At 37.6% G+C, this 25,900-nt stretch overlaps 1 protein-coding gene and 1 pseudogene across 6 annotated transcripts in view; one reads left to right on the top strand and one right to left on the bottom strand.

Annotated features, from left to right (window-relative positions):
• The window catches only part of Lrrc3b (leucine rich repeat containing 3B), an 88,872-nt gene that overhangs the window by 31,255 nt on the left and 31,717 nt on the right, over positions 1–25,900 (top strand). For 2 of the 6 annotated variants that reach the window (XM_010640176.2, XM_010640173.2), the window contains exon 1: positions 21,181–21,302. The exons of the other annotated variants lie outside the window; for them this stretch is intronic. The gene's annotated coding sequence lies outside the window, so the exon portion shown is untranslated. Of the gene's footprint in view, positions 1–21,180; positions 21,303–25,900 lie in introns of those variants that run through there. 6 annotated transcript variants of the gene reach the window in all.
• Positions 25,718–25,804, bottom strand: LOC117283667 (annotated as a pseudogene).

The following is a 25,900-nucleotide window of genomic DNA, read 5'->3' as shown; positions in this document are numbered from 1 at the left end:
ACACACACACACACACACACACACTCTCTCTATCTATCTATCTATATATATATATATATATATATATATACCCTATATATATAGTAGATAGAAAATAGATTCAGGGATTCAATGGACAAATGACAGTGGTGTATTTGATTACTATCACTATTTGAATTGCCTATGTATCTATGTCTCTTAATATTTATTTCTATATCTTTATTACTTCTTTAGGAAGAAGCAGTTTGGCCTGGAACATTAAATGAAGAACAAAAAAAAAAGGTTCTTTTCAGGCTTACTTTGTTTTTTACTGAAAATACAATGTTCTATATAGGCTAAAAAAAACCCAGCAACAATAAAAAGAATCATCAGCTGATTGCATCTCTCCATACATACAATGTGAAAGATTTTCCCTAGAGTCGTCTACACAATGTTAGCCCATCTGGATTGAAATGATTCTCCCACACCTCCTCTATTTAGCTCCTGAGGTGTTTTGTGACAAAAGCAATTTCATCATTGAATTTTGCACTCAAATTTAGCCCATGATTTTTCTTGTTGCCTTGCCTCAGAGCAGCAAATTTCTCATTCTGCAAAAGCTCCTTTTTTAAGAGTATCAATCTTCCAGCCTATTTTTTCACTCCAAATTTCAGCCACTGATGATATAAAGACTGTCTCATAATCGTATGACTCTGTCCCATATAAAAATTCAGGGTACCTAAGAATATGGAATTAAATAACAATGGTTTTTGCTTGTGTTGCTATGTCTCTGACTCCTGGATGCATGCAGTGGAAAGTGCTTCCTGACTATAGATTAACTTTCTTTTCTCTTTGGCAAAACCCATGTTAGAAAAACAAATGATTTTCAACCCAGATCTCTGTTCTATTTCGTTTCATTTATATCAGAATATTTTTTCCCTTTAGGCCACAGACCGCAACAATTCTTTTAGAGTAAATGTCAGAGTTATATATGATTAGGTCTCGCAAATACATTATCAAATTCAAAACAGAACAAACAGGGAGTGAATTTTTTTTTGTCCATAAACAGGTAACTTTTAAAACCTTGTTTAATAAAAGGAGAACCATCACGCAATTCCCTCATCACTCCCTTCTGTGTGCTTTTTCTAACAGTGTTCTTTAGATTTCCACGTGGCCAGTGTAAGATAGAGCAGTTATGACACATGTGTCTTCCAAAGCATCGCTTGCCTTCTCTGATGTTGTTCTAGATCAACTGTTGACAAGGGAGCATGGTCTGTTGGGAATATAACCTCTAAAGTCTTGGTATACATTTCTGATGTTAAAAAATTCAGACAAAATGGCACTGCCATCAAAGATGCAGAGTTAGAAAGAACCCAGTTCAAGTCCTGCTTTTTCCAGTTCTCAGCTGCAGGAACTGTGACTGGCCTATTCTGTCTAATGTTGTGTTTCTTTACTCTCACAATAGAGACAATGATGACAACTATCACAGGAGGGTCCAAAGGGGATTATATAATCACAGTGTGTGGCATGAGATAAATATTATTTAAATAATAAAAATGTCAATATAAGAGTTATTTCAGGTAATTTTACCCTTGACCCACAATTAATCTATGTAACATTATAATCACCCCAATAATTTTCTTGAATATGTGAATAATTTGAAAAACATTCTTTGTAGTATAGCTTCAAGTTGAGGATTGTGATACTCCCTTGCCATGTCTCTGTTGCCTAGGATGGCTTTTGCTATTCTAGTCTCTTCTGGTTCCAAATGAATTTTTGTATTGTTTTTTCTAGTTCTGTGAAATATGGAGATACCTTAAATAACTAGGACTAGAGGTACCATTTGACCCAGCTATTCCTCTGCTGGGTAGCTTCCCAAAAGAATTAAAAGAACCATATCGCAGTGATATATGCTCACTCATGTTTACAGTGGCACAGATTGTAATATCTAAAACTTGGAAACAACCCAATTGCCCATCAGTGGAGTACTACTCAGCCATAAAGAGCCAGAAACTAGAGATATTTATAGCTAAGTGGATGACCTTGAGGAAATACTCTTTTTTTTTTTTTTGGTACCAGGGATTGAACTCGGCTCCTTGCATTTGCAAGGCAGGCCACTGAAACGCTGAGCTAAATCCCCGGCCCGAGGACATACTCTTAAATGAAATTAATAGGACACACATGTGTACACAACACATAGTTTCTCTGGTGTGATAAACTAAAAGTGTAAATAAGGATCAAAATGTATAATTGATATTGTGTAATAGGAAGAAAAGGTCTAAAGTTATAAGGGAAGTGAGAGGGGTAGGGGGAAGCCAAGAAGGGAAAAGAAAAAAATAAGAGAAAGGAAAAAAATGGAAACAAAGTCTTTGTAAATAGAGAAGGGTGGAGAGGGTTAAGGAGCAGGGAAATGGGGAAAAATAAGAACCAAGATACATCATGTAAAGGTACAAGATCCCAATGATGAATGTAACTGTTGTACTGTACACCTAAAATGTACCCCCAAAAGAGAAAGAAATATATGGGGGGACAATAAAAACATTCTGAAAAGGTTATGAGTGGCTGTCAAACTGGTCAATAGGAAAGTGAACCCCAGAAGTGTATCCATCATTAGCTGAAATCCCTAGCTTGACCACACACACACACACACACACACACACGCACGCACGCACACACGCACACACACACACAAACACAGAGCCTCTGTTTAGAATAAGCTCTTGTGTGAAGGGTTTCAGTATGGATCCAGAGTGATTCTTAAGGACCACATTTACCACCTAAATCTGTAAGTCTAAACATAGTGTAAGTGCCCGTGCTTTATCCAAAACTCACAATTGTTGTTAGCTCACATTGGTACTACATGCTTATTTAAAGTAACTTAGGAAAATGCTAATAAATCAGAGAATGAAGAAATGTGGCTCAAAATCTCATTCCCCACACCCAAATGTTGTTCATATTTCAGTGACTTTTTAAATCTCAGGTGTTTTGTTGTTGGTTATGATTATAATTATAATTGTACATGTAATTTTGTCTTTAAACATGCTTTCAGGCATTATGATAAAGTCCTTGTAAATGCCATATTAAGGCTGTGTAACATCACATTCATCAGATAGGCTCTACTTAGTCTAACAAGTTTTGTAGTGTGAAGCATTTGTTCCTCCAGCTTTTTGCTCTTATACGTGCTGCTGCTGTGAATGTCTTTGTGCCTACTGTGACCACTGTGTTTGTGGCAATGGTTGAGCTCTTGTCAAAATCTGGAGTTGGAACTTGGTTGACCTTGGCTTGGCTGATGGGGCTGCCCTTGCTTTCTCATGTTGTATATTTTTATTTTTTCAGATTCCTCCAGCTCAGCTCAGTGCCCAAAATTGGTCTCTGATATTTCTGTACCTTTTTAAAGTACAATGTCTGGAAATGACAGAATGCAGAGCAGTTACTTGGAAAACTTGCAGAGATAACTGTTCTCTGGATTAGTTCCTGTTCTCGGTGATCCTTCAGAAACTTCCAGTTTCCCCTAAGGCTAGTGGAACCTAATATTCCTGTGAGAAATGCTGCTGTCCTTCATGTGTCTCCAGAGCATTTACTATCTCTTCCCCCGCCAAATCGTCCTATTATCTCACCATTAAAAAATATGAATTTTAGACCTCTCAAAGAAAGTTCTCAGTATCCTCTTGAGTTAGATAATTGAGTCATTTACTTTTCTAGCTATTCATGCTTGCCTGCTCTATCTTTTTTTTCTTAGACCATTATTGTTAATGAAATTCATTTAGTGTTCTTAGACTCTCTGCCATGCTCAACTTGCGCTCTGTAGCTTGAAATTTAGGCAGTTTAGCACAAGAAAAGCATTCTAGTTTGCTATGACTTACATCTGTATGATCTGTATGGGCTGTTAAAACTTAAGTTTCATTAGCACTGATTAATAGTTTCTGCAGCTCTGTACCCTTAAAAGGTCACCATTCATCCCTTCATTTCCTTCTACTCCTGATATTCCTGGCAGCCTGAACCCCTCCTCAGAAAACTTATGACTCAGCTGCTCAACGTTGCTAAAGTTACAGCATGGTCTAGGCCGATGGGTAGCTGTCCAGAGTGATAGATATAGACAGACAGACAGATTGATCTGTGATGCGTGCGTGCGTGCATGTGTGTGTGTTTTAATGCCACTCTTACCTCCTTCAAACCAGGATTTGGGTATATTTCTAAATTTCTTATACAGAGCATAGCTACTTTGGTGCTGGGATCTCTTGATTCCTACCCCTGCCTCTTGCTCCTATGGACTCAGCCTACTTCTTTAGGAGACAGGGCAATATCCTCTCAGATTGGTAGGGTGATGACAAAGCCAGTTAGCATCTCCATTATTTTTAGGAAAGGCTGGTAATGGCCTTCTTTTCCTGTTGCTACTTCTCTCACGTAGGGTATCAAGGAGTTGAAATCAAATGGAGCACGAGGGAAGAAGGGATGCAAGGATGCGTATCCATACTGTTCAGAGGTCTTTCCCGAATGGAGAAGTGGCAAACTTGGGAAGAAAGGGAATTGAATTCCCGCGCTGGCTGTGTCACTCTGATACTTTTCACCCCAAGGCATCAGATTCAAGAGGTGGGGAATGACTGAGTTGCATTTCAGGCCTCCAGGGCCTAATGACACCAGTAAAACCACCTTCCTAGCCACTTCCACCAGCTTCTCCCCTTTGCTTCCATCTTTTGGCTTGACTGAGTTCTGGCTTTGAGAAGAGTGCACCCTCAGCAGTGATACTCGTGAACCAGAGTGAGATGCTGCATTTACTCTATTCATAACATTATTTGTGGGATTCCTTTTCCAGTTGGCCTTGTTGAAAGAACACATTGATTATGTTTCCATCTCTCTCCTCCAACGCACTAATACTTCAATTGGGTGTTTGGTCGTCTAGTAAACTTTTGCATAGCTTTATGGCTAATTCTCTTAAGGCTTAGAATTGTATTAATTACTTAAAAATATTGTATATTTTCATTTAGATTAATCATGCATAAATTGTGTTGAACTGAAAGCACTTGTGTATTAATTTTGCCTGGCATTTTTGTTGATTAGGCAACTCTGTATTACTGCTAATCAGTGCTGCCTTGTGACTTTTAGCACTGACAAAGCTTCTCATTGTGCTGATTTCAGGTACTAGATGTGTCTAGCTTTTGCAAGATGCGAGAGCAAGTCTCAGTATGATGGTGCTAGTCCTCATTCTGAATTGGCAAAATAGAAATAATTATGATTCTTAGTTGCATTACTCAAGCCAAGAACCTGGATTCATCTTTCTCTTGTCTCTCCCTGTCATTCAGTACAATGTTCATTAAAATTTCTCCAATTTTAGTTTTTAAATATTTCCTGGCTTTCATATGCTCCTCTAGTTCAAGTCTAGGGATGTCTTTTTGGTCTATCATAATAACGGCCTTTGACTTGGTCTGCATGCTGATAGGATTGCCCCTTTTAACTCAGCCTGCAGATTTTTCTACAGACACATTCAATCACATGACTCTCATGGTTAACTGGGCAAATGCTCATTAAGCACAGGATAAAGCCCAAACCACTTAGAGTGGCAGAGAGGTTTCCTTGTGCTTTAGAACTTTCTTGGTTTTTTTAATCTTCATCTCCTGTCCCTTTCCAGTTTGAACTTGATAACACATCAATACCGAATTACTCTATACTTTTTTTTTTTGCTTCTTACACTCATGGTTTGATCCACAGTTTTTGCTCAGATATTGTGGCTTGCATCTAGATGTCCCCCCAAAGCCTCATGCAGTCTTTTTCTGAGGTGACTAGATCTAGAGTGTGTGACGGATTCATGGTGGGGCTAGGCCCGAGGGCAGTAGGATTAAGGGTGTGAGTGCTACCTGCCGTCAGCAGTCTGAGTAAGATAAGAGAGGCAAGAAGAAACTGTTAAGGTCCCTTGTTGCTTTTGCTACCTTCTGGCTGCCATGAGCAGGTTCTCTTCTGCAATGCCCCTCTACTAAGCCACACTGTCTTGGAGCCAGCTGATTATGGAATGAAACCTCTATGAACTGTAAGCCAAATAAACCTTTTCCCCTTTAACTTTGGGTTGTCTTGGCAATGAGAGAAAAGTAACTGACATAAATATCTTGTTGTCTTTTTGTGTCCTAACTAATCTTTATCCACACTTCAGCAGTCATCTAGGCCTATTGCCTCTCCCAGGAATTTTGGTAAAAAGTTTTCCTATCACTGTTGAAAATTTCAATATCCATTCATATTCTGTCCTCCTACCACTAGCTCAAAAATCTCTGAGGGCAGAGTTCATTGATTTTGTTAACCCCAGATTCTAGTGTAGAACCTAGCATCTAGTAACCATGGCTAATATAACACCAGCTCACCTTTATAACCAATAAGATTGAAGTTTTTAGAAAAGAAAGTATTTTTGGTTCAATTCTTCAGAAGCCGACCCTGGTAAAGATGAATGTGAAATAGATTTTTTTTTTTAGTAATGGTCCTATTAATCACTAGCAAAAAAAAAAAAAAAAGAAAAAGTTAAATGGAGAGAAAGAGGCCAAGTAAGTTTGTGCCCTCAGAAGAGCCCCACAGATGATAATTTTGGCTCAGTCTGCTGGGGCACTGGAGACAATGTAGGTGCCACCTTTGATTTCTGCCACCAAAGATAAGGAAGCTGGAGTGTTGATAGTGTTACATTTATCAACATTGGCTTAGGGTTTTCTTCTCAAAACATAAATGTCCAGTCATGTGGCTTTTCATGTGTGTAGGCAGTAATTCTCAAAATTGAGCATGTACCAGAACCATTTAGAGGGCTCAATAAAATCCAAATTGCTGGCCCTCGTTTTAGCTCTTCTGATCCATCAGACATGGAATAGTGTTCAAAACATTGTGTCTTCAGCAAGTTCCAAGTTGATAACTATGTTGCCAATCATCTCATATTTGAAAAGCACTGGTTTAAGCAAAAGAGATCATACCTGAGGGCCATTCTGCAGAGAGACATGGATGCCAACTACTGGGAATGAGACCACACCAGAATTGGGTATATGTCAAGGATCCAGAGATGTGTGAGTAGAGCAACAACAGCATCTGCTAGTCCCATTTCTGATGGAGGGCATGATTCCAGTTATAAGGATCTGCTTATCTCCAGATTTAACTTCTAAATCAAACTTCACTTTGCTAAAGTTGAATACCGAGTATACTAAACTATTTGTTCTTATGATCTTTGTTCTCTTTTTGCTTTTCTAGTTGACTCTGCTAAAAATGCTTCCTAAAGGCACCATTTCCCTATCTTGTTGATTTTTTTTTCTGCCTAGATGCTTCTTCATGTGTTCTCTTTAATTATAATCTACCAAAACAAACTTCAAAATATTGTTATCTAGGGACAAAGGAGTGAGGTTCAGTATTGACAAGTACAGAAAAGAGAGTTGATGTGACACACTGTAAAAAGTAGCTGAAGAAACTAAACTAGCTAAATGAGCAGAAAAGACCTGGAATGAGAATTTACTTTGTTGCTTTATAATTTAGTCTTTGTAAATAAGTGAAGGAACTTTTGGTAATTGTGGGAATTCTAGTTAATCCTTAGACATGCTTTTATTTTTTCAATAAAATGTCTCTGAATTCATACTGATTGTTTAAAAGAATTTCATGGATTGCCCCAAGGCCCCTGTTCTCCAGAGGAGCTCATGTACTTGGAAATCTGTCTAACGTAGTGCTTTGAAATAAATATGAGAGAGCTGAAAGTTTTGTGTTCTAATTAAATCTGACGTCATGCTGGAATGTTTGCATAGGTACTAAATCATTTAAGATTATGAAACAGTCCTTTTAACATATATGTTTATTAATTCAAAATCAAGGTAAAAGAAACATACTGATTACCTACTCTATATAAAACACGGGAGATAGAGGAGGTCTATAGACCCTGGGGAAAGAAGACCTTTGTCCTTAAGGAACTCACTGGGAGAGGCCTTTGTGACAATGTAGTTTTGGTCATAAATTTAGTTAAATATGTTGAATTTAGACCAACTACAGACAGAATATATTTGAATATATTTTGTGGAAGAAAGCTGAGTAACTTTGAGAAAAGTGCAGGGCAAATAGATTATTGATGGCAAAGAAAAGGGCAGGAAAATATGTAACTATCTCTGCTTATAACTATCTATTATAAGACAATAGATTTTTTTCATCCATGCCAAGACACAGATGATCCATTAAAAAAAACAAACTACCTAACCAAAAATACTGAGAGTCGATGGAACTTTAAGGATTTACTTGTTTTTTTGAGACAGGGTCTCACTAAATGGTTGAGACTGACCTGGAACTCATTATGTAGTCCAGGCTGGTCAAGAACTCACAGCGATCCTCCTGCCTTAGCCTCCTGAGTGCTGGGATTACAGGTATGTGCCACCATGCCTGGCCTCTTAAGGATTTACTTGGAAGGAATGATTTTACCATGTACTAGATTCCTACTACAAGCCTGAGGCTCTATACCTAGTATATTAATCAGTCCTCCCAACCACTTGAAAATAAATATTGATTTAGCATACTAAGTTAGAATTCAGATGTGCAGACAATTTACAAGGTTAGACTAGAGGGACCTGGGACTTAGTTCAGTGGCACCGTGCCTGCCTTGTACCACAAGGTCCTGAGTTGGATCCCCGGTACCAACCCCCCCCAAAAAAAGTTAGACTAGAGAGTTCTTGTATACCCTACCCAGTTTCCCCTATTTTTCTTATCATATACTAGTCTGGTTTATTAGATATTATTAAGGCTTCAATATTGATGGGTTGCTGTCAGCTGAATTATTTATATGTGACCAGTTTCACCATTAATGTTTCACTTTTCCAGCATCCAATTCAGGATTTGTAGTACATTTAGTTGTCATCTTCTCCCAGCTACATGACATTGACAGTTTTAATTAATATTGGTCAGGTATTTTGTAGAATAAAAATTGCCATTTTAATAGAAATAGGTCAACTTTAAACCTTTTCATCAAAGATAAAGACTTTGGCTAGAAAGAACGGTAATGCTAATCAATTATTCCAGCCACAATAGTTAAACCTAATAATTTAATGTTTTGTAGTGATGCCTGTGTTCTTTAATGCTGGTAAATTGTCCTTCTATGATTTTTAAAAAACTTTTATCAATGATTCACTTTCTAGAGGAAAAATGCTTCTGTTCAGACTGTCATCCCCAACCCTATGGCTTCTCAGCCCTTGTGAAATTTGATGAAGGTGCTAGATAGCCTTCTAAGTGAGTTTTAAGGATCTCTAGTACTTGATATTCACATACTGGACTAATGCATTATTAAGTTTATTGAGGGATTTAATTTAGTATTGTTAAAACATCTGGTTATCATGCAAATATCTTTGGTTATCCATATATCTTTTACGATGAAGTTTGGCTGCAAGCACAAACAGCTGTAAAAAAATTGGCCTACAAGTACGCAGACTTGAAGAAGATCACCCCTTTTTCCTTCCTCATCTAAAAACATTTTATGGTAGGCAGAGCTAGAAGGGGAGCTACAGATATTATTGAAGAACCTAGTCCCTTTCCATTGCACTGTTCTACCATCCCTAGAATATGGCCCCCTCCTTGCTTATGATCCAGAAGGGCTGACAAAACTCAAGTCATCACCTCTACATCCATGTAATTATGGAGCAAGGGAAGAACGTGCCTTCTTCCATATGAAGAGTTTTCCTTTAAGTGCCACATAGTGTTTCCTCCTTCTACTTCATTAGCCAAAACTTAGTCCCTTGGGTTTTCTTACCTACAAGGAAGGCCATGAAGCATGGTACTCACCGTATGTGGTGGTGCACCTAGCAACAAAGAACATCTCTTATCCAAGAGAGTGAGAGGAGACACTGGAAGACACATAGTGCTGACTGCCAAATTTGGCCATATTGTACAGTGCTTCGTCAACATTTAGTTACAGATTATTGGATTAGGAAAAATTTTCATTGCGCCATCAATACTTTTTTTCACTCAACATTGTTTTAGATATATCCTCAATTTTTTCATAGTATTTCAGACATACAATTTAAAATAACTCGATGGTGACATTTCTGTTCAATTAAATATAAAGATGACAAAGATAGGTTTGTGGTCTTTGTAGTCTATGTGGAAAATATTTAAGTATTAACTTATCTTTTTAGCCTTGTAAATGAGCCCTATTAGCAGAATTGGAGAGCCTTTTTTTTCACAGACTATGCCCAGAGCAATGATTAGACTCTTCCAAGATGTTGCAAGTAAGATAGCTATGACAGAGCCAGTCACTAAAGAGCCTAAGGCTAGACAGGTTGGAGGGGCAGGATCAGAAAGCTTTGAGACCAAGAAATCTTCCTGCAGTGTAATGAGGCAGTAATGGGAAGACTTCAAGGAATGTGATGGAAATATAGTTGCTCTGGCCAGAAACTCAGCTTTTATGGAGTCATGGTACCAGAATACATATCTAGTTCTCTACAGTTTCCCATGTAGGAATGAGTCTCACAGAAAATGTGGAAACAATAATTAGTGAAATTTCTGGGGTTTTAAGTTTACAGAAGACTGTTAAAGAGTTCCTAATATAGTGGCATTCAGGTCTTTTGTTTGTTTTTACTATGAAGTGGATAAGTACTGTTGAAAATTTGGAGAACGCAGAAAAGCAAACGCATTACCTTAAACTATTACAGTCGGCAATGAACCATGACCATCTCAATGAATGAGCCCTTGGCTCTTTTTCATTATAGATAGGCTACCCATTTTTATAGGATAAAGTACTGGGATACCATCGGAAAGTCTAATTTATACCATGCATTCTGCAGTAGAAGAGAAAATGTTTAATAGTTCCCATGTGGTGAGTAAAGACTCCTGGGGCCTCACTGACTACTACTTATAAGGGCTCTCAAATCCACACACTTATTAAATAATCCATAGACTGAATAAACTAATGTGTCACACATTCAACAAATGGATAATATAAAAAGGTGCTATTCATTGAGACTAATAGATGCAAAGTTTTTCAAAACTCCTACTTAATTTAGAGTAACTTGCTGCCATTCGTTAATCTTTTTCTATTGATGAGCATTGAATGAGTTCAACTACTTTCTGATACATTCCCAGATGACCTGAGGTTCAAAGAGTCGTGGGGCTTCCAAAGTTTGAAAATAAATGGGGCTCAGGATTTAGCTCAGTGGTTCTGGTGCCTGCCTTGCAAGCGCAAGGACCTGGGCTAGATTCCCCAATACAAAAAAAAAAAAAAAAAAAAAAAAAAAAAAAAAAAAAAAAAAAAAAGAAAAGAAAGCAAAGATGATATGAGGGGTTAAGTGGCTTATGGAGTGGAGTCATTGCTTTTTCTGTGTCACACTTTGGACCACACCAATTGCATCCTTTCAAAATGCCTCCGTCCCCTTCAATTTTCCCCTTTCGCTCCTTTCCTTAAGAGGAAGCAAATTTTTCACATTGTTGGGTGGTCCATCTTCCAAAGTAAGGATGAAAAGCCTGAACTGGATTAGCTACATTCAGGAATGAAAGATATGAATCTTAAACAAAAAATGATCTAAATACATGAGCATTTATAAAATAAGACCATAATGATTATTACCTTTTTGTTGCTTGCTGACCTTGACAGTGATATAGCTAAAGCCTAATTTCTTGGTTTATGCAATTTAAGATTCATTCTTTTAATGAAAATTTCTCCCATTTGAGGAGAGCAAAGCAATAACTTGGAAAATAAAAAAACTTTCCTGTTTGACATTTTAAAACCTTTTTCACACCATATTATTTTTCTTTCCTCACAGCTGAATCTACTTACTCTCATACAGTTGCTAGTAGAAGATTATGTTAGATTTTTCCGTAAGCAGGATGTGCTAGCAGATACACCTTTCCTGATTATTTTTAGTTTATTTTGATTTAGTTTTGATTCACTGTGGTCCAGTTTAGTTTGCTTCCTTAGCAGTGAGGACTGGCTTTCAGGTAAAGAAAAATCAAGTCCTTTTCATACATTCTATTACTTGCCAATTTTAATCACATTTGCTTGAGCTTAATAAAATATTCTTTTCCTCTCTCTGCTTTGCTATGTTTTTCCTTTCAAAGTTATTTGAATTAATATTCCTGATGCTTTCTGGACCTGATTGAGTTTGCTATCAGTTTAGTGCTTCATTCTAATCATTTATCTCCTTTGTTCCGTTCTTTTTTATCCTGTGTGAGCTGTTAATCTGGTTCTTTCATCACAGAAAAAGAGATGAAGAAGATTTAAGAAAGGATGTACATTCCTAGTGGATGCTCAGTTACAAAGAGATATTATTTCATTCCTTTGCCTTTCAGAAATGAGAGACATGAAGCCATCTCGTAGAATATAGAAAGGCACATTTAGTGGTGTGTTTCCCAAAATTACCAAAGGACTTGGATTTCAGTCCTGCCACTTTCTCCCACCCACTGCTTGCTAGAAGATTGGTGAAACAGTGGAATGCTCAATTGTGTTTTGATTTTGAAGATTTGAATTCATATTCTCCATACTACTTGTAATCTTGGGAAAGTTATTTTCTTTTTTGTGAGTCTTGAATTTTTAAATCTGTAAATGAAACAAATTTTATTGCCAGGTTGTTTGGGGAACTCAGGGAACACCATGTATACTATAAAAATGACAAGAATTAAAACCATTTCGGTGGCTTTAATAACAAACTGAAGGCTAATGTGATTTGTTTCTTTACTATAGAGGGAGGTAGTAAGCCCAGATATGAATTTTCAGTACTACTGATTAAGAGACCTTCACCAAGTTACTTGATGTCTGTGTCTCAGTTTCCCCAAGCATAATATAGAGATAATCGTAATTATTGTACTAGACAGGAGAATTAAAAGCAGTAATTTACATGGGAAGTTCTTTGTGGTACTGGGCGCATAATAAAAGCTCATAGCTATGAATGGCTTTATTATTACATGCAAAGAACTATCAAGAAGAATTTTGATATTTTAGTTCTTCCATTCAACATGTGTTCATTACATATAATGTCAGTTGTACAGTATTGTACAACATTGGTAAAGGCTGACATAATCCACCTGCTTATATATCTTACAAAATAATTTTTATATGTAGCGTCATCAAGGCTGGCTTCATTTGTAAAAGAAGAAGTTGAAGCTCAACACATAAGGCATACTCAGAATATACAGCAAATTATTTGAAACAGAATCATATCCAAGGCCCTCAGTTTCCTGTCCTATGGTTCTATCTTTTATGCTTATGAACTTGACAATGACATCATTGCTTGACAGAAAATTCCCAGAAAAACCAAGAATTAAAATGTTGGATTTTAAGCACAAGGTCTACTTTGTTGTTAGAAAACTGAAAACCTAATAAACAAGGACTCCTTGCTAACATCATTTTAAACACGTATAAAGACCTTTCAAAAAACAAAGTGTTCTGTTTGCTTCTCACTTCCAGCTCTAGGCTTCAAGCAGTCGAAATAAATTGTCCAGGTGCTGCAGTGTTGCCCCCCAAAAACTGCTTCTTGGTTAAGAACTTAGAAAATCTTTATTTCTGTTTCAATTCATGGGTAAAAACATTGAATATATAAATATCAATAACTTGCTGAATATACATTAGTGTGTATATTTCTGCATATATATTATGCATTTTAAATAAATTTATATATTAAGAAAACAATTAGTCTTTTAAAATGCAATCCTCAAGGTGAGAATTGAGTAATCTTGGCAGGGACAAAATGACTTTTGAAGAGAAGAATTTTGATTCTTCAAAAGGGAAAGCAGAGAACATCAAAGAAGAAGGATCGTAGTCTTTAATTATATAATTTGGAGAAGATGAGAAGTCTTAGTAAAGACATTACAACAGGCCATGAATTGTTACCTACTTGATTTCTTACTTTTATCCTAGTTCTTAACTATTTTAACAGTTAGTTAAAATGTAGAAATACAGAAATTTCTCTTAATAATACAAAGTTCATTGTAAGGAGTCAGAAAGAGGAGATTCTTCACTTGGCTGACAGCCAAGGAAAACACCTGTCTTTTGAAAATGAATAGTACTGTAACTCTATAAAGCATATTCTCAATCTCTACACCCAGCCTCCAACCTATCCCACCTAGCGCTACTACCATTGTCATTATTAAATAGAAAAATCCCAAATTTATTATTCAATTTCCATCTACAGCTGTAACTTAATCCCAAATCTATAGCTGAAATTAGAGTAGGTATCTAAAGAGCTGCTTAGGATTTTTAAATTCAATGTAGTTGATCTTTCACCTTTTGTGTCTTTGAAATTCCTTTCTAACCAAATGCTTTAAAGTCTTCCTGGAGCATCTGAATGCAGAAACAACCCTACAGCATATTTTGAGGAGGTCGCTTTTCAGATAGCAGCAAGACTTCTATCATCCCACCAGGGCTGTTGTACAGATTGGCAGGGCTATGGGTGAAATGGGAATGACAGGTGTTGGGCTAGGTTTACTCACTGTTCAACAGTTTCCCTCCACTAGCTCATCATCATAGCATCTGGAATTCACAATCTAGCTTTGGAAAATGTCAGTCCTGCCACACGAAATGAGTCTGAGGGCTTACTCTGCAATAGTCCAGACAGAGGTCTGCTGTAGTGGCAAGCAGTCTTTTATTTATTTATTTATTTCCCACAGATGTCAAGTCAAGAAAAATGAAAGTGCTCATAGAGTGCTTTTATTTTTACTACAAATCATATTCTTAAAAATGAAAACATATAATATCTAAAATTGAACTTACTCAGTCTTTAGTTTTCTTATCCTGAGGCTTTCATTTCAAGCTGCACTGGTTGTACTGCTGTGCCTTTAGAAGTGTTTTGGGTGAGATGAAAACCCAGTGAAGGAGTGTTGGGAGGTTTGTACATGAGAAGAAAAAAAGTGGCATTAGAGTTGAGCCACAGAACCGTAAAAATGTATTTCTGTGGGGTATTCTTTGCTGCTTGGGAAGAATTTGAAGAGCAGCCTAGAAAACCGGGCATGCACTAAGGTGGGAGGGACACAAATATCTATACTGAGTGCTTGCCTCTCTCATACCCATTCAAAGCCTACAATGTAGAAGAAAATACTCCAGTTGTTAGGTTTAGATCTAGAATTTCCCCAAAGGGCTTATGCTTTCAATGGGTGAACTCTTAGGAGATGATGGATCATGGGTGTGCTATACTCAGTGGATTAATTCACCTAAGAGTTCGGAGCTGAACGTGTTGATAAAGGGTGGGGCCTGGCCAGAGGAAGAGAATCCCTGGCAGAATGACCAGGATGGAAGATTGTATCTCTCTCCCTGGCTCCTCCCTTCTCTCTCTCTCTCTCTCTCTCTCTCTCTCTCTCTGCTTTTTGATTACCATGGCATGAAAAACTTTCCTATGCTAAACTCTTTTACCATGCCCTCCTTCCCTTGGAGCCAGTCAGCTGTGGACTAAATCCCCTAAAAACTATGAATGAAAATAAATCTGTGTCCTTTATGCTGTGAGTATCAGGTATTTTGTCCAAGTGACAAGAAAACAACTAAGACATGCTGTGCTTCCAGTCCCCTGGCATAGGATGGAATGAGAACAGTCTTGCTTCCTACCTAGGTCTCTGGCTTCTCTTCTTTCTACTGTGTCATGTGCTCTTTGAAATCCTGTTACCTGCGTGAGATTGCCTCCATCCCCATCCCAGCTACAGGGCAAACAGGCTCCTTGATTTCCTCTGTAGTCTGGGCGAAATCAGTCAACTCCAGAAGAATTTTCTTAGTACAGCCAGAAAAATGGGTGAGAGACAGGCTTACCACTTTCGGGTTTTGGGTTTCTTGTTTTTGCAGTTGGTTTCTGGGTTGTGGACCACGTCAGAAAGCTAGATGAGGTGCAGGAGGTCCACACTCACCCCTTGACCCATTGCAGATTATAAATAACAAATAATAGATAAATAGCAATAAAACAAATAAGGTTTGGTGATGATGATATTTTGAATTAACTCTGTGATTAGCTAACAGTCATTCAAATCACCTAAAATATTAGAACAACCATTATCTGCATTTTGTAGGAAAGGCTAATGAAATTAACTTTTGAATTAATTAATCACTATCAGAAATGTGGTGATGCTTTGCATCACTCCCCAGAACTAATTAGTGTGGATCTTTCAGAAGTCTATGGGAGGTCTCACTGTCTCCAATTCAACAGGTTAATTTCATTTGGTAAGTGTACTTGGTCATGCTACCATAGGACAAATCAAAACATTTATTTATGAATGTAAAAAATATTGAAATGAAATTAAATAGACTAAAATAAAACTGAAGCTTTTGACTAATTTAGCCAGATCAAAATAAAGGATAATATTGGCATTATGCAAATGACTTTGTACTTGGCTTCTAATTTTGTATTTTTATAAAAATGAATGAAAGATGATCTTTGGAATTTCCAAATGAATTACATATTTCAAAACAACTTTTCTCAGAAATAAAAACAACAGGGCCGGGGATTTAGCTCAGTGGCTCTGCCGCCTGCCTCGCAAGCACAAGGTCCTGAGTTCGATCCCTGGTACCAAAAATAAATAAATAAATAAAAATAAATTAAAAAAACAAGTAAAACCAACATATCAGTCACCCTAGAAATTGTTAAAACCTAAGCTTTCCATTGAAGCAGGGCCCATGTTATTTCTTACTCTGAGCACCTAGCACGGGGTTTAACATTCAGGAAATACATAGAATATAATATCTGATGACTGAGGAACTTACAAATGCCGACTGGCTTAACACCTTGAAAATCCCATGAGAACTAAAGCTGAGCACTTCTGAAGATGAACTCATGCCCGCCCTTCCTTACCTGCTCCAACCTACAGCCTGCTTCTTATGCCATGTTTTCTTTCTCAGCGAAGTGTCAACGAGCCTGACACTCAGGTGTCCAGGTAGACCATGTCCTCCTGGTTGTCATTGCTCAATATTACTCTAGTACTGCACCCCTACATATTACTTAAATGGGCTCAGCATAGTGTATAGTGGACAATTGTGTTGAGCTTCCAAGACTTGATTTAAAAAGGCAGGAAACACCGGATGTGACATAAGCAGAAATGACAAGGAATCTTTCTCCCAACATTCTAGTCTGACTTTCTTTTCTTTTTTTTCTTTTTAATTCCCTTCTCTTACTCCTCCTACTTTCCTTTCCCCTTTGGGCCTTATCTTCCTATTTCACATTATCTATTATACATTTTGTTCCTTATTTACACTTGCAGTGTTCTATGCATTTTATAAGTGTTTTCCCTATGTGGTTCTTCCCAACCAATTTCTACTGCATATAAATAGTATGATACCTATATGTGTAAGTAGATGTCATAGGTGGGAACTTTGTGGCTTTCCTAAGACAAGGTAGATACATGCACACTTAGCATTTTTGTGCATCCAGTGATTCTTAAAATAAGTCTAGGTACAAATATCTGAAATATCTTAATCAGTTGACTTCCAAATAGCAAATGAATCAAGACCATGCCATCAGCCCTAGGTCTGAGCAGTGGCCATAGGGTCCATATCACTCTCTGAAAGAGATTGTTAATTGGAGCTAGACACACAATCTGCCAACTACCCACTGTCTTCCTGGCACTCCAGGAGGAGACGGGTAGAAAAAGCAGCTGGTGGCATGGAAACAATTCTCAACTTCTTTCAGTTTGCCTAGAATATTCCAAGCTGTGTGAAGAAGATCCAGCGAGTGTTGTTTCCATTTTTGCCAAACACTGTATGAAACTGGAGGTTTGATAATGGCACTGATAAAAAGAAGTTAATTATAATAACTGTTTTTTCTTGTATTGTTGAGTATATCTAGTTTAATGCATAAATATATATTCAAATGACAGATTCATATCAATTGTAAATCATTAGATACAAGTAATAATTAAAAGGATGTAATTTAGAATTTTATATTTCTAAAGTAAGATGATATAAAATGTTTTAATGTTTGTTTCCTATAAAAACTAGCTATTATTCTAAGATTCGTCTTTCCTATTCTTTGTAGTGAAACATGTTGCTGCTATTACAAAATAATGTCAGGAGTTGACAAAATAGAATGTGGTGATCCTACATCAATCCTTGGTTTATTTTGTTTGTAGACTTTATAGTGTCTAGCAGTAGATCAGGAGTCTAGCAGCACTGCTTGGAAAAAGAAATCCATGCTGATGGAATGAAGGTGTTTGTGCTTACATAGAGCAAATGAGAAGTCACTGTCAAACAGAAACAGCACTATTCTAAGGGTAGGAAACTAGAATTCAGAGAGTCTACATTCTCATTCTGGCTCCATCATTGAGTAGTCGTGAAGGTGAGTCATCAAACTCCTCTCCTGCAAAATGAAGATAAAACCATACCTCCTTTCCTCCCAGAGACATTGAGCAATCAAAGAAAATAATATGCGTGAAGAACTATGAAAAGTGTAAAATACTTTGCAAAAATATACTAGCCACACCAGCAGACGTGTTTTCCTCTGGAGAGTGGGAATGGGGTTTGCGGGTGATATTGAAAATAGCCTGTGTATGTGCTGCCGAGAGACTGTTCTTCCAGTGCAGTTGACTTGGAGGGAAGTCTGGTTGGTGACTACAGTGGTCACAGCTCTGGGCACAGGGTACTGTGTGAGAGAGGCATTTGCCTGTCGTGGAGCTGCCACTGTTGCCAGGGTTAGGTTCTTCCACTATGGTCCTAGTCCAATTGGGAGGGGCTGGCAGGGTACGTGTGTGGAACAGGTGGTCTGTGTGAGTCAGAGCAGATTGGTCAGTTGGCCAATTGTTTGGGGACTCTAACACTACCCCTGTGCCAATGCACAGACATTTTAAGGCTATTCAGAGCACAAAAGGATAATGCCAAAATTCCAAAGAAAGGCAATGTACATATGTAACCCATTCTTTTTAAAAGCCAAAGTTAAATTGCCAATAAAAGTAGCCAAAGTAGGATGTTTAAGTTATTTTAGGTACATATGAATATCCAAGAGAGTTTCTTGGTGAAATTCATAAACATCTGGCAGAGGTAGTAGAATTCTTGGTTCATGTTGGTGCCCCAGAAATCACACTTTGAATCCTGGAGAATATCTATACCCAAGATTTGTACCTAAGAGAAGAAAGACTCTGAAAGCCAATAAGAAGCATGGATTCTTGAAGATTACTCTGATTGAAAGATTGGAAAAGTACCACATAGGGGAACATAAAATCATATATCCACAGGAACAGATGTAAAAATATTTCTGGAAGATATTGAATACACAATTAATATTCTACTGAAGATTAGCCAAAAGCCTTTGAGTGCAAAAAGGAAATAAAGGCTCCACGATGAAGACTTATGAAATGTTTCCATGGGAAAAACTTGTATTCTTTTCCTGTTGTTTTCTCATCAAGAAAACAAAAAGGGAAACTGGAAGTCCTCTCAGGTGAGATCATTTAAGGACAATTAGGTGGACTTGCTATTCACAATAGTTTTGCTACTCTATACCAAATGCTACCACATTTAATGGTAAAATATCTTAATGAAAACAGTGTAGCATTATGTGCCTTGTGTAGCCACAAGCTGGGCAACTAGAACTATTCATTTGCCCACTCGTTCAGTTATTGATTTGGTCATCCAAATGTCTGAACAGGGAGGTACAAAATTCTCAAGGTTGGATCGTTTCTCACTGCAGGTGCTTCTGTAGGAACTGCAAAGAGGCACTTCTCAGTCTTCCCGGTTCTTCTTTATCCTTCTCTCCCCATCTTGAGTCTCAAGTAGAGTCCTGATAAGTGAAAGAAAAAAGGGATCTGGTCCAGACATGAAGCAGCTGCCCAGCCTATGGCAATTTAAAAAAATTCACCCTGAATCAGTTCTTATGAACATTCTAGTCTATGCTATATTTGATTTTTAAGTTGTTACTGAAGATCAAGAAGGCTAAAATCAGCAAAACTCAGACTACCTGTAATTCTGAGATTTGTTACACTTGACTGCATTGATTTTTTCAAAAACAGTTTTCCCAAGTTTTGTCTATATTTCGAGGAAAAAAAAAAGCTTGTTGTGTGTCCCCCTTTTCCCTCAAAGTGACATTGTTTTAATTTCCATATGCCTCTTCTTTACTAAAGAATCACAGTAGCATAAAAGCTTTTTATTTGGATAGCTCCTTAATGAATTTTGATATCAATTCATAAAGAGCTATTTATTATCCTTTTTCCTCTGTTCCTACTTACAGTGGAAGAAGGCAGCCACTTTGACAGTCCTGCTATGAATAGTTACAATGTTTAATATGATTAGAGACTTGCTTAAGCAGCTCAGAAAGTTTGGATGTAGCCAGTGAAATGTAGTAGAGGATAGTCTTTTCCAGTAGAAAATGTGGACTCTGTGTTAAGCAGCATTAAGTGTCCTATGCATATAATTCTCCGTATTGTTTTTTTTTTTGTCAGAACACAGAAGTAGTTTATCTCTGCATTTAATTTATAAATATCAAGTGAAGATTAAAGAAGACACTTGCAAGGCCATAAGGTCTTGCTTTCATTTTTGTAGATAACTTCCAGAATGTCAGAGTGGTTAGGTCTATGAGTCAGTGACCCTCAGACTCGGTCTTCCTCCCCATGATGGTTGTTGTCATAATATTTAGACATAGGAATTATTTGTCCAATAGGAGGTGATGACTCTCCTGTGTGGTCTCTCATGAGTGTTATGAAGACACAGTCCCCTGTTGCATTTATTACTGCATTAATTGCTCTTTATCAGTATCAGGTATGTAATAGGCTGCAATAGTGGGTGAAAGAATGAATACCATTGCCATTTGCTAAGACGAATGTTCCATTTTATAGAGAATTATTCTGTACTCATCAGATAAAGGAATTTCTGTGCTAGGGAGACAGCAGGACACATGGTACTGAGCTTCTCAGGCCACATTCTTTCCCTCCAGCCATGTTGCTCATCCATGCTGTCTCCCAGATCTTCTTTTCTCTACCAAGTCATGGACTCAAAAAGAGTCAAATAAGAATTTTCTTTATGTCATTTAATGTCTTGTGATCAGATGTGTTTGACTGAAAAATTATTCCATACTAAGATGGACATTGTTTCAAAGAAAATGTCATCATAATTGTTATGCTGAAATACTATGTGTGGCTCTTGATCTTAAGTCTCTAATATATAATTGTTGTCTGTTCACGTTCTGCAGGGATTCAACTACTAGAACAACCATGGTTGATAAGAAATAAAAGCCCCCTCACTTTGCTTTATATTTCAAAGTGCTTAACGTCCAGACAAAATTATAATAGTTAAGCTCACTGCTCCTACTGCACTACTAATGTCACTGATCTTCTCTTCTGGGTATTCAACAACTAAAGTTTGGAGACCAAAACTAGGAAGTTAACTGGGCTATGAGGACAACCAATATTTTGGCCCTGGCCCCTCTAGGTCAATGAGAATCCAGGACATGAGGGAACCTTTTCTACAGGATCCTACATCTTTGGTAAGTCACTCAACCTGCTGAGCAGGGAGATTGCTGGGTACCAGAGGACAAATATACTGTGTGCCAAAGTAGGGTCACCAGGAGGGAAAAGTCTCCCATGTTTTCACTGAAAGCAACATGGTTAAGCAAGGTTGTGACCCATCTTGATGGCTGACACTGACAGGAACTGGGAGGCTCTATGCATGGTTCCAAAATACTGCCTGAAGACACTTAACTGACCTTCATAGGTAGCAAGAGGTTTCATGTTGATTGACATAGGTCTCACTTTAACTTGGTCTTAAATACCCAACAGAAAAGAATAACCTAAAGAGGTATAAAATAATGCTATAGTAGTGAAGCTAGATATAAAAAGGGGCTCCAGTCACTGATCCCTTCTGGCAGTTTCCAGCTCTACCAGTAGCTGACCATGGTTATGGATCATTAAGCAAAAACTATGGAAAAATCTATAAGAGCTCAGCTAGAGTTTTATATTTCTTAGCAAAATTTGTTCCTCAGATTGTCTCTTATCTTACAGCTAAAACTAGAGAGAAGTCTAAGACCAGCAGGTTCAATCATTATTTCAATTTCTAAGTGTGACTTTCTCCCCAACATACCCATTCATTCTAGTGTGCCCATGCTTAGATTATGCATACTCTAATTTCTTACAAGTTTTGTTTATTCTTCCCTAGAGGCTGCCAAACTCCAGGTGGTCATAAAATGGAACCAATGACAAATGTGCTAGACTTCTTTTACCTGGATCTCCCAGATTGATCTTGTAAACAGCTCATAACTGTTAAACTATACAATATGACTTCTATGTTGGATTCTGAAGTCCCCTGGACCTCCTCCTTATCCTCTTTGTGGGCCATACTCATAGCACTCCTGCTGACCTTATAATTTGGCCCACACATTCTTAACTGTTTCTCTGGCTTTGTCTCCTCTAGACTTAAAAGCTGTGTAGCTACCAAGATGACAATGCCAGGCACCTGCTGAAGGCCTTCGGATAGACCCTCTGTAGAGTAACTCTAACTGCTGATCACAACTATGACCATCTTTAGCTGGAAGTAGCCAGAGATGTCTTTGCCCCCTCACAGCAGTTAGGGGTACTTTTTCAAAGGGGAAATTATTGCAGATGGGTAAGTTAATTAGATATCTTGTAGGCAGTTAGACAGGGCCGCCCTCAAGGAGCCAACGCTGCAAGGAGCCAATATGAAGGACAATCAAGACACATTCACTGAAGGCAAGAATTGTAAAAGGAGAGAAACTATTATACCTTTGTGCTTCCCTGGGAATAAATAGCAGTGATTGATATTCTAAATTGGCATCAATCACCTGGGTGGAGGGCCAAGGTCTCAGTCCAGACTTTCCAGGGAATATCCCTGACCTCCACTCTTAGTGAAAATCTTTGTAGGTTTGCTAGTGGCTTGCTCCCCCATTTGAGTCCTATTTAATCAATACTATCTGGGTGACTGTACTTGTACTCAGTGGTTGGTCATGGTTTTGCTCCACCTCATGCCCACCTTGTAATTTTCAACTGGGTCTTCTAGTTTTATCTCACTTTGTACCCATCTCACCACATGGCTTGGTTGTATAAAACAACCTCGCGTAGTGGGGTGAGCAGGCAACCCACTTTCTGGTCCCCCTTCTGTCTCTTAGACAGAAGCTTTCTTTCCTTCAATAAACTTTTCCTACTCTTAAAATAAAGAGAGACAAATTTGTCCCTAGGATCCTCCTCTAGTATCCCTTATTAAAAGCTCAAGCTCTTTTTCTTCCACTCTTCCCCTCTACACACACATACAGGTGAATGGAAAAGAAAGCAAAGCCCAGATCAAAAACATGCCTGATAAATGAGGGCTGTGGTTTTGAAAACAGATGCAGCTTGCCACCCACCTCTCACAACCCAGTATGCCAACCCATAACTTTATTATTTCAAGGAGGTGTGATTAGATTAATATAGGTAGTATCTGTGTTATGTTTGGCAGCCTTAAGAAAAGAATAGCTGTCCCGAAGGTCCATGTCACTACAAATTATTTTCTGTCCTAAGAGGGGGAGCATCTCAGAACCACGTTTGCAAGAGTACAAATGTTCCCAGCTGGAATACGATTCTCTCCTATTTCACCTGCAGGCTTCCATCGTCTGTCCTTATATTGCACCTAAGGGCAAAATTGAAAGCTAGTACAATGATTATGGAAACAAATAACAAGGAAACCTTGAAATAGAAACAGGAACAATTGCTTTCCTGTTTTTACAGATTAGCAAACAGCAATACAAAGTTTAGTATCTTGTTGAAAGTTGATAATTAGAAGTTTTAAGCCTCAGATGACAATTTTGTTTTGTGGAAGACATGTCAAATATTCTTTATAATTAAACCTACTTTTAATTTTTTTTAACTGAGAAAAGGATCCATAGAGCTTTAGCATTCATTGAAGTTAATCTCAGAAAAATTTTCACAAAAGTCTGAATCTTCTTGTTCCTGCCATGTCCAATTTTTTATTTATTGTGTTAATGTATTAATCCAAATGTATCAATAAATTATGACTTTTTTTGAGACATGGTCTTACTCTGTAATTCAGCCTGGCCTTGGACGCACTATGTAGCCTAGGCTGGCCTCAAACTCATAGTGCTGCTCCTGCTTCAGCTTCCTGAGTGCTGTAATTATAGTCAGGTGCTACCAGCACTTGTTATTAAGTTGTAATTTTTGTCCTACAGCTGAGATTTTCCTGATAAGAAAAAAAATTTTCATAGTGCTGGGGGTTTAGCTACGTGGTTGTGCTGCCTGCCTGGCAAGTGCAAGGGCCCGAGTTCTATCCCCGGTACCAAAAAAATAATACATATATATAGAAGAAGGCTAAATGCACTTCTTGGCATTTCTATATATGTATAAGAATTGTGCTAAGTTGGGCTTTTGAAATATTTGTGTCCATCTGTTTAAGAAGTAGTTTTTACCTTTGCTTTACAAATCAGGTAAAGTAAGTACAGCCAGAATTTCTCCTGTATGCAGTCTAAAGTTATGGACAGAGAATGTATATTTCTCTACAGACCTGGGAAATATAATTTTGCAATTCGTCTATTTTTTGGAATATTACACACAGACACCTCAGTACTCCACCAAAGCTTCTGTGGCATCCTTTTGTCACAGACATGCAATTCCTATTCTGCAGCCCAGAGTGGAACACACAATAGATTTCTATTCACAGAATGCCAAAACTTTATGTATAATATGAAAGTATTGTTTGGCATTGCATTTGATAGGGGAAACTTTACAGCTGGCTTTTTTTTTTATGTACAGCTGGCTTTTTCCTCCTAGTCTTAGCAATTTCTTTATTCAAATTTTATTTTTTCATTAGTACATGCTTGCAATACATAATGATTACATTCTTTGTGGTAGTTGGTACATGCATATAACACATTCGAATTCTTTTTTCATCCCCTTCCTTTTCCCTACCTCCTTTCTCTCTGTACCTTCATTTCTTTATCTTCTTCCCTTTTGCAAAAGATTTACCTATTTTCTTTTATTTTGCCCTGTGTTTATATTTTGGTTTTCTCATATAAAAGAAACAATGCAATATTTAAGTTTATGTGTCTGATTTATTTCATTTAAAACTATGGTCTCAAGGTGTATCTATTTCCTTACAAATGGCACATTTCAAGTTTCCTTATTCTCATCTGTTGATGGCCATATAGACTGCTTTCCCGATTTAGCTCTTGTGAGCTGTGTTGCTGCCAATATGCATGTATCTCTGCAATATGAAGCCTTTAGCTCTTTCAGGAAGATCCTCAGAGGGTGAAAAGCTGGCTTGGATGGAATTTTCATCTTTTGAGTAATCTCTGTGCTGATTTTTATAATGCTTGTACTACTTTGCTATGTAGTAACTATGTAGAAGCATTCTTTTTTCTTCCACAGCCTCTCCAGCATTATTTGATTTCCTGATGATAGCCATTCTTTCTGGAGTAAGACAGAATCTCAGTGTTGTTTTAATTTGCATTTTTCTAATGGCCAGAGATGTTGCACATTTTAAAATGAATTCCTTAGCCATTTGTACTTCTTCTGAGAAGTGTCTATTCATTTCAATTGACCATTTTTCATTGGATCATTTAGTTTTTACCCATTTAATAAGACTTTGGCAATAGGTTTGTCATAAATGGCTTTTTTCAGATTGAGACAATCTTAATCTTCTATATCCATTTTCTTATGGATGTATCATGAATGAATGCTGGATTTTGTTAAAGACTTTTTCTATATTTATTGAGATAATTGTGATTTTTGTTCTTGTTTCCATTTATATTATCTATTACATTTATTGATTTACATCTGTTGAACCATCCTTGCATCCTTGGGATGATGCCTTCTTGGTCATGATGTATCATCTTTTTTGATGATTTGTTGTATTCTGTTTGCCTGTATCTTGTTGAGGATTTTTGCATCTCTGTTCAGTAAAATTATAGAATGCTTTGTGAATTTGCATGTCTTTCTTGGTTAGGGGCCATGTTAATCTTCTCTGTATTTTTCCAGTTTTAGTCTCTTCCTTCTCTGCTTCTCCTCCCCTGTGACATCCCCACTCCAGTGCATTTACATTTGACCCTGCAGGAGAGAATGTTGTTTGGTGCTGTCGGTCAAG

Source organism: Fukomys damarensis, unplaced genomic scaffold, assembly GCF_012274545.1.
Source record: "Fukomys damarensis isolate Sample0158 unplaced genomic scaffold, DMR_v1.0_HiC HiC_scaffold_28, whole genome shotgun sequence".
Taxonomy (NCBI): domain Eukaryota; kingdom Metazoa; phylum Chordata; class Mammalia; order Rodentia; family Bathyergidae; genus Fukomys; species Fukomys damarensis.
The sequence above is the reverse complement of the archived record's forward strand: the minus strand, read 5'-3'. Positions and strand labels throughout refer to the sequence as shown.